This window comes from Nomascus leucogenys, chromosome 4 (genome assembly GCF_006542625.1).
Source record: "Nomascus leucogenys isolate Asia chromosome 4, Asia_NLE_v1, whole genome shotgun sequence".
NCBI classification, from domain to species: domain Eukaryota; kingdom Metazoa; phylum Chordata; class Mammalia; order Primates; family Hylobatidae; genus Nomascus; species Nomascus leucogenys.
The window spans coordinates 44,494,042-44,504,536 of record NC_044384.1 but is presented as its reverse complement, the minus strand read 5'-3'; positions in this window follow the sequence as shown (position 1 = coordinate 44,504,536).

The following is a 10,495-nucleotide window of genomic DNA, read 5'->3' as shown; positions in this document are numbered from 1 at the left end:
TTATTCAATAAATATTCAGTGTCAGGCATTGTACTGGTTCCTGTTGAAGAGGGGCGAGGGAAGGGCCCCTGCCCTCAAGAAGCTCACAAACAGTTACGATGCATTATGAAAATGCTTATTGAAACATATATTTCAAAGGGTAAGAATAATGTGGAAATGAAAATCAAGTGGGAAGAAAAAGGAGTGTGATGCTAAACAAGCAGGCACTTTAATTTTCTGGGCTGTAGCTAATTATCTCTAAAACAAAAGTACTTGGAGTGGTTAGACTAGTTTTTATGTTTCTGCATTTTATTCTCAAAATAATGAAAAGCCATTAAGGTCTTTGAATGATCTTCCTACTGTAAAAAGAGTTTCAGATTAAAAGGGGGAGAGAAACAACAGAAAGGAAACCCATTTTTAAAGTCTGGAAATAAAATCACGAGGTCCAGAGGTAGAGGAGCTAAAAGGCATTGACATGATGATAGGTTGAGAAGTGAGTAAGAGAAAGGTAAAATTTATTATCTGTTCTTTGGAGAATTTAAAAAGCAAAGAAGAAAAAACAGGGTGGTCTCCAAATCTGTTTCTGAAGTTTAGCTATCTCTCGTGAGAATACATTTTGAGAGCTTACTACACATTTCTCTATTCAGTGTCCTATGGGTAAACTCAAATTCATGAACTTAACACATACACACACACACACACACACATCCATGATTTCTTCCTCCTGAATTCCCTATCTTTATGAATTATACTACTAAACACCTTGTCATCCACATAAAATAACTGGTAATCAACCTACACTCCTGACCTCCAGTTTTCCAAATCTAGTTGCTTACTAGGTCTTAGAAGTGGGTTGCAAAATTGCAAAATTCGAACAACTGTCAAGAATATAGAGTGGAAGGGAAATACAGAGAAATGGGCCTGACACTTTATGCCAGTTGATTCTTCCAGGCATTTGCTGATTCTTGAACTGACAGGGCAAAGGGCCAAGAAATCTATTCAAAGAATGGAAGGTTAAATGAAACACAGCTGACTCATGCTAGGGAATAAAAATTAGAGTATAAATTGCGCCAAGTAGGTGGTGTCCTTGTAAACACCCCACATTCTCAATGTAAACATTATATGGCTACACCCCAAGAGAGGATAAAACCTGACCAAGTCTTAAAAAGACTGAATGCAATGTCAAGTAAGGTCAACCTTTTAGTGAACTAAGTTATCTTGCCCTAATCTGGCTGCTAGCTAGAAAAGAGGAAAGGGTGAATCCTCTCTGGAGGATGGCTATCTAGATTCTACAATTTTTCATGCACAGTATGTTCAATCAAAAATTTTAGAATCAGAAACATCAATATGAATTCGTATATACATTTTATGCATACACAGATGGATTATGCAGAAACAGTTATAGAACATACATCTATACATATGTTAGTATGCATACATACACTACCTAGCTCTTTGAGAGGATCTAGAAGAAATGACACCCGAGCATCAATGAGCATAACTAGACCTTGGTTTCTAAATATCATTCTCCAAATAAAAGGAACCAGGGCTCCTTTGAGAAATGACTGGTTGTAGGGCTAGGGCAGGGAAAACGCAAGATGAGCCTAGAGCATCTTGTAGTACAGAAAGTAGGTAAGAGTTCAAAAAACAAAAGGATAGGGGCATGTGAAAGGAACATAGGAGACAAACTGAAGGAGTTCCCAAGGCCAAATAAGCATCCATGCATCCATGCTGATATATAGGTATGGGAGAAGAGACAACTCTTCCTTATGGAAAAATTCCAAATTATATATTTAGATTCTCTCCTCCTCCAGAGGAAGCTGGAACTGTTGACCTACTTCCAAAGAATAGAGTATGGAAAAGGAAAAACTACAGTGGAGAAATCTGACAAAAGCTATCATAAGGCAGGGCTTGTCAACCTTAGCACTATTGACATTTTGGGGCACGTAATTTTTTGCTGTGGGGAGCCGTCCTGTGGACTTATTGGACATTTGATACTATCTCTGGCCTCTATCCACTAGATACCAGTGGCAACCCTCCCCCAGTTATGACAGTCAGCCAAAAATGTCTCCAGCCACTGCCAATGTCCCCTGACGGGCTTCTCACCTGCCTAAGATGCACCACCTAAAGTGTAACATCATCAATGAGTGATATTATGTGAATATTATGTACCACTTGGTATGATGTTACAAGAAAGTCACTTCAAATTGTAGTATTCTTTTTAAAAACCTATAATCCCCAAATTAACTAAAATCAGAAATAAAAGAGGGCATGTTACTGCTGTAATTTCAGAAATAAAAAGGATTAGAAGAAACTGCTAGGAATAATTGTACACCACAAATTGGATAACCTAGATGAAATAGACAAGATCCTAGAAACACACAGCCTACCAATGAATTGTGAAAAAATAGAAAATCTAAATAGAACTATGGCTAGTAAGATTAAATCAGTAATCAAATACCTCCCAAAAAAATAACCCAGGACCAGGTGGCTTCACTGGTGAATTCTATCAAAGAAGTAACACTAGCCGGGCGCGGTGGCTCACGCCTATAATCCCAGCACTTTGGGAAGCCTAGGCGGGCGGATCACAAGGTCAGGAGATCAAACCCTCCTGGCTAACACGGTGAAACCCCGTCTGTACTAAAAATACAAAAAACAAAATTAGCCAGGCGTGGCAGCGTGCACCTGTAGTCCCAGCTACTCGGGAGGCTGAGGCAGGAGAATGGCGTGAACCCGGGAGGCGGAGCTTGCAGTGAGCCGAGATCGAGCCACTGCACTCCAGCCTGGGCAACAGAGTGAGACTCTGTCTCAAAAAAAAAAAAAAAAAAAGTAACACCAACTTTTTAAAAATTCCTACACAATATTACAAAGGAAGGAACAATTCCAAATTCATTTTATGAAGCCAGCATTAATCTGACACCATGCCCGACAAAGACACTACAAGAAAACTACAGACCAATGTCCTCTATAAATAATCCTCAATAAAATTCTAGAAAATACAATCCAACAATGCTTTAAAATAGTTATACACCATGTCCAGGTGAGATTTATTTTTGAAATTCAGAATGATTCAACATACAAAAATCAATCAATGTAATACATCACAGTAACAGAATGAAGGAAAAAAGTGTGATTAACTCGACTGATGCAAAACTGACAAAATTCAACGCTTTTATGGTACACTCAACAAACAAGGAATATAAGGAAACTACATCAGTATAATAAAGGCCATATTTAAAAAAAAAACCTACAGTGAGCATCATAATGGTAAAAGACTGAAAGCTTTTTCTCTAAGAGAAGAAATATGCCTGCTTTCACCACTTCAACATAATACTGGAAGTCCTAGGCAGATGAGTTTAGCAAATAAAAGAAATAAAAGGCATCCAAATTGGAAAGGAGGAAGTAAAATTATCTCTATTTGCAGATGACATAATCTTATATGCAAAAAACCCTTAAGATGATACACACACACACACACACACACACACACACACACGAACTAATATATGAATTCAGCCAAGTTGCAGGATACAAAATCAACACCCAAAAATCAGTTACATTTCTATATACTGGCAATCTACAATCTAAAAAGGAAATGAAGAAAACAATTTCATTTACAACACCATCAAAAAGACTAAAATACTTAGCAATAAACTTAACCAAGTAAGTGAATGACTTGTTCCCTGAAAACTACGAAACATTGCTGGAAAACGCGAAAGAAGGCACATGTAATTGGGCAGATATCCTATGTTCAATACCACCCAAAGAAATCTACAGATTCAATGCAATCCCTATGAAAATTCCAATGACAAGTTTTGCATTAATAGAAAAACTAATTCTAAAACTCGCATGGAATGTAAAGGGATCTCAATTAGCCAGAACAATCTTGAAAAGCAATAAAGTTGGAGGTCTCACACTGCTGATTTCAAAACTTACTATAGCCAGGCATGGTGATGCATACCTATAGTCCAAGCTACTCAGGAGGCTGAGGTAGGAGGATCCCTTGAGCCTGGGAGTTTGAGAACAGCCTGGTCAACAGAGTGAGACCAAGTCTTTGAAAGAAAAAAAAAAAAAACTTAATACAAAGCCACAGTAATCAAAATAGTGTGGTACTGGCGTAAAGACAGACACTTGAGGAAGACAAGAAACTTTTAATCTGAGGAATGTGAACCTCCTTTAAATTATCAGGCCCAAATAGACATTGAAATGTGACAGTAGTCACCTTTTACTCCACGCTTGAGTTAACTATTTCTAATCTACCTGCTATAGGGACTCTAGACTGTCACCACCAAGTAGCCATAAACCTAACAATGCCTTACCCTGGACACCATAGCTCATACCCTGTAGTTCAACAATGTATAGCTAATCACTAATCAGTGTTATTTCTGTAAACCAATGAGAATTCCTGAAACTTTTGTAAATTGCTTTCTCTTTTGATTCATCCTTTTCTTTTTTCTTTAAAAGCCTCAAGACTCTTCTTTGCTCTCTGAAGCACTTCCCAGTGGTTCCCAAATTCCAGTCCTCAACCTTGGCCAAAATATACTCTCTACATTAATTTTGCCTCATTTTCTTCCTGCAGGTCAATACACATAGACCAGTGAAATATAATAGAGAGCCCAGAAATAAACTCTCCCATATATGATGAAATGATTTTTGACAAGGGTGTCAAGACCATCCAATGAGGAAAGGACTATTTTCTCAACAAATAGAATTGGGAAAACTCCATATTCACATGCAAAAGAATGAAGTTGGACCCTTACACTATACCATATACAAAATTTAACGACAACAACAAAAAAGATCAAAGACCTAAACATGAGAGCTAAAAATATAAAGCTCTTACAAGAAAATAGGGGAAAACCTTCATGACATTGGATTTGTCAATGATTTTATTGGATATGACAGTAAAAGCACAGGCAACAACAAAACCCGATTTTAAAATGGGCAAATTGCTTGAATAGATATTCCTCCAAAGAAGATATATAAATGGTCAATAATCACATGACAAGATCTCAACATCATTAATCATTAGGAAAATGCAAATCAAAACCATGATGAAGGCCAGGTGCGGTGGCTCATGCCTGTAATTCCAGCACTTTGGGAGGCCGAGGTGGGTGGATCACGAGGTCAGGAGATTGAGACCATCCTGGCTAACACAGTGAAACCCCGTCTCTACTAAAAATACAAAAAATTAGCCGGGCATGGTGGCACATGCCTATAGACCCAGCTACTCGGGAGGCTGAGGCAGGAGAATCACTTGAACCCGGGAGGTGGAGGTTGCACTGAGCCGAGATCTCACCACTGCACTCCAGCTTGGGTAACACAGCGAGACTCTGTCTCAAAAATAAATAAATAAATAAATAAATAAATAAATAAATAAATAAAAACCATGATGAGATACCACTTCAAATCCATTAGACTGGGTATTTTCCAAAGAAACAAACAAAATCAGAACTTGTTAGCAAGTATGTGGAGACATTGGAACCCTTGGGCATTGCTTATGGGAATGTTGGTGGCTCCTGAAAAACTTAAAAATAGAATTGCCATATGATCCAGCAATTCTACTTCTTGATATATACCCAAAAGAAGTAAAATCAGGGACGCAAGCAGATATTGTACATCAATGTGCATGGCGATTACTACTCATAATAGTCAAAAATTAAGGAAAAATATCCTGTCCTGAAAAACAATTTTAGGAAGAAATGAAGAGGCATGGAAAGAGTAAATCTGAAGGTAAATGTAAATGAATATTGACTGCAAGATAATAATCCCTAAAATCAGGACATTCTCAAGGAAGTAGTAAAGTACCAATTTATAATGGATTCTAATAAAAACCAAGGAGGCATGTTATAATCTCTAGGGTAAAACAGGAGTATATCTAGCAACTTAATAGAAGGTAAAATGCATTAATTAAAAGTATTGATTAAAAGAATGCAACAAAAATAGAAAAAGAAACATAGAACAGGGAAGACAAATAGAAACAAATAGAAACACAGTAGATATAAACCCAAATACATCCGTAATTATATTACATGTAAGTGAACTAAATGACAAATATTCTTCATTTAAAAAATTAATTATATGCCACTTACACAGGACACACAATAACTATAAGGACTCAGGAAATTTAACAGTAAGAGTATGGAAAAAGATGCAATATTCAAACACTGAAGAGAGCTGTTAAATAGCTTTACTAATATCAGACAAGAAGTAGACCTTAAGACAAAAATATTACTAGAGATAAAGTAGAACATTCTATTGATTAAAGAGTCAATTTGGCAAAAATATAAATATTCTTAAAGTATATACATCTAATAATGAGACAGAGTAGGGATGGGACTCAGCCTACCACCACCAATGTATTTTTTCATAACATACTTGCTGACCAGAGGTTAGCAAGCTCTCTGAAAAAAACTAAGATAAGCAGCATCCCACCATAAATCTCACTCAAAGGAGTTAACCCTGTTGCCCTGATGTGCACAAGACCAGAAGAATGATCTTTAACACATGCTTCATTATAATACTAAATTTCCCACATATCTGCCATTTTGTTTCGTTGAGGTGTTGTTGTTGTTTTTAGGAGGGGGTGTTGTTTGTTTGTTTTGAGACAGGATGTCACTCAGTCACCCAGGCTAGAGGGCAGTGACATGATCACAGCTCATTGCAGCCTTGACCTTCTGGGCTCGAGTGATCCTTCCACCTTAGCCTCCCAAGTAGCTGGGACTACAGGCGCACACCACCATGCCCTGCCTAATTTTTTTATTTTTGTAGAGACAGGGTCTCACCATGTTGCCCAGGCTGGTCTCAAACTCCTGGGCTTAAGTGATCCTCCCATCTCACCCTCCCAAACCGCTGGGATTACAGGTGTGAGCCACGGCACTCGGCTTATCTGCCATTTTGATCATGTGACATGTATGTTACCATGATTCCTTACTGCATCTGCCCACTCTGCATTCCATCCTAAACATGTAGTGATGCTCACCTACCTCATGAATTATGCATGTCATCCTCGTTAAGACACCGTGATGCAGTTTCCTCAGGGAGTCAGCCAGAGAACACTTTTTCCTGTGCTATTTCCCTTATGCCCAACATTTCTGGCATAAGTCTTAATAAAAGTTAATCTCAGAAAAGTTTGTCAGGTCTCATATTAATTTCTATTACATTGAGAGCTGACAATGTCATACTAATAACATATTTCTTGGGAACCATGAAGGGATTGTGAGGATTTTTGTCCTTATTCTGGGGTGGAGAGCTAGCGGGACTGGTTGATGTGACCCTTTTTGCAGCTAATGAGGAGGTACCTGAACCTTTGATTCAGTGTCACCACAAATGGTAAGTCTTCCCCTGGCCTCATGGGGCCCCTTGCTCACCCATAAACAATGTTCTCTTTTCCTTTCTATCTTCATTTGCTCCTTTCAGCACTCCTTTTGTTTTTTCTTCATTTTCCCCGTAGTTTTACTATTTTGGATTGCCTTAATAGACATCTGTGAGAGATGAATTAAAACAGTTTCCCCCAGGGTCTGATTAACCTGGCAGGCAGCAGGACAGGTTGCGTCCCTCCCCTGGCCTACGTGGTCTGGTTTGGGTTTCAGTCCCGAAGAATCAGGCAGACTGGTTTGGGCTGGAGTCCCAAAGAATCTGGTTTCTGGCACTCTGGCTGTTGACTCTGTAACTTTGTTTAAAAGCCCTCTCTACTTCATTTCCCTGCGTCACACTTAGTGGGGAAGAGAGATCTGTGACTTTTCCTGATGTTTGTCTGTCCAGTGTGTAGTCCTGTCAGTTTGGGTAGACTGCCTGAGATGGTGCCAGGGACACCTGGCTGGTCTTAAGGAAAGCATCAGGGATGCCTGGATGTGACAGTCAGTGTTGGTTTTCTGCACAGTAAGAAAAGTTGAGAGCTCAAATGATTAACCTGCAACTATGGAGTTAAGTAGAGTCTTCTAATACTATCTTCCTCTCTTCTGCCTGCTTTGAATCTGTTGCTACTAAGCTGTTGGTGCTGAGGTAAGACTCATTATTTATGGTCTAACTGAAATACAAACATTGAAAACTCATTTGAAACTGAAAGAAACAAAGGGTAAAAGAGGCTTTTTAAAACAAACTGTCATAGAGACTGCTTTACCCAAATTTTGGTCCACAACTTTCCTTGGATTATCTATTGGGGTAAACAAAATTTAGCCATGTGAACAGGTTCCAATTTTGTAAAAAAAAAAAAAAAAAAAAAAAAAAATCATTTGGATCCATCTATCTTTTATGATGTGTTGACTTTGTATTGCTATCATTTATGGATAGAATTCTGAGGTAAGAGCTATTGGATCTTTATGTGTATATATACGTGTTTAGATGTGTTTATGTGTGTATACATGCATTATGTTAAGTGTTGTGTCTAGCATGCTACTAAATTGGCTTATAAGTAAATGAATACTCATAAATTAAGTCCAATGCTATTTTAGTTTATATGACTTTAGCAATCTTTGACAAATAAAGATCGTTTTAAAGATTATTGGCAAAATAAAAACATCTTCAAAATTCATACCTTTGGCCTCAATTAGGCAGGTTAAAAGACTGTGCTTGCTAGATGCTTTAACATCATAAACTGCTTCTGTAATTTTTGATAACTGTTCAACTTGCCTGCTTGGAAGCCATTAGATTCTAGGCAAGGCCCGGGGACATGTGGAGTTAGCCATGCCCCTCACTATGATGGAAAAGAGTCAGATATTATCCTCAGTTCCTGTGTCCTAGGCTCTGAACCTGGTATATAATTATAATTGCTTACACTAAAACTTAAAAGCGATGTGTTTTTTTTATAAAAAGGCATGGGGATGTGGTTTATTAAAGAGAAAGTAATTTTTTCCAGTTTAGAGGGTTTAAAAATTATTTTGAATTAAAGAAAGGATAAAACTAAAGGTTTAAAGGAATTGTAAAAGATTTATAAAAGACTACTCTTGTAAAAAAAAATTACATGTGGGAGCAAGTTGAGTTACAACTAAAAGGGTATTATTTACTTTTTCCACAAATTAAACATTAAAATAAAAGCACATGATGCAAAGCCAAAATGGGGGCCCATGTGTCGAAATAAAAAGGGTTTCTTGGAACGTTAAGTTGTTCTAACCAAAAATTGTAAAGGGTTATTTATGGGCACCTTACCTTGTGGTCAAACTAAGTAAAATTAGATAGATTTGTTTATAAGATTTTATTTAAAATTAACCTTAATGCTAATAATGCATTAATACAAAGGTAGAATTTGGTTTTCTCTTTTAAACAAGATTTTTCTGTAATAATTAAAAAGATAATAAAAGATTTCAAAAGGAGACAGATTCAGTTGGTCTTATGATGTCTTCACCAGATCTTATTGTCTGGAAAACCAAGTCTCTACCAAAGAATAAAAGTTTTACTTTTAAAATATCTTTAAATTATTATTATTTTTGCTAAATAAATGGCTTATAGTGACCTGGGATTCTATTTTGTGATATCAAATGTTTTAAACATTTGCTATTGACAAATTTTCCAAGATCAATTTCTAAATTAAATCTGTTTTTTTGGTCCTAATTAACTTTTTAACTATTAGGTCCCCTGAAGTCCAAAAAAGACATATTGAGCTTAGTTGGTATATTAAGATCATATAGAAAACATTGTCAAATATAAAATGGTGTTTAAATTTCTTTGGGTCATAGTCATATAAATATGTTATTAATTTGTGTTCCAAAATTGTATTTTTGGAACAAAATACAATTTTTTTCCTAATTCTCATTCTGATTTGTCTATAATTCTGATTTGTCTCAGTATTTGTTATCAGTAATAATTATGGTTATGTGAAATTATTGTGTGCCACAGAGATGGCTAGATTTCCTTGTTAATTGTGTCTTTAACTGTAACTGTCCTAAGACTTTTGTCATCCACGGATAATTGTTGTCTTGGTCCTTTTCAAAAGGTGGTTTATAATCAGCTATAAAACTCTCATGGGTGCCCTTGAATGAAGGTTTCTGATAACTTTAGAGATTTTGCCATTGAAATAGAAAAAAAAAACTTCCAGGACTTGCATAGAGAGCCAATGTGTTCATGAGGACTGTTGGCCCAATATTGGGCAGAACAAGAGTTAATTGCATGGACTTAACTAGTAGAAGACTGAAATAGGCCAGGCAAGGTAGCTCATGCCTGTAATCCCAGCACTTTGGGAGGCTAAGGCCAGAGGATCACTTGAGCCCAGGAGTTTGAGACCAGCCTGGGCAATATAGGGAGACCCTGTCTCTGCAATCAATCAATCAATAAGCTGGGCATAGTGGCATATGCCTGTGGTCCCAGCTACTCAAGAGGCTAAAGTAGGAGGATTGCTTTAGCCCGGGAGGATGAGGCTGCAGTGAGCTGTGATCACACCACTGCACTCTAGTCTGAGTGACAGAGCCAGACCCTGTTTCAAAACAACAAAAAAGACTGAAATAATCTTTCTTAGACCTTTTTATTTAAAACATTGCTGATCCTTTTTGTTAAGTTTTTCAGAATCAAGAAAACTTTTTTC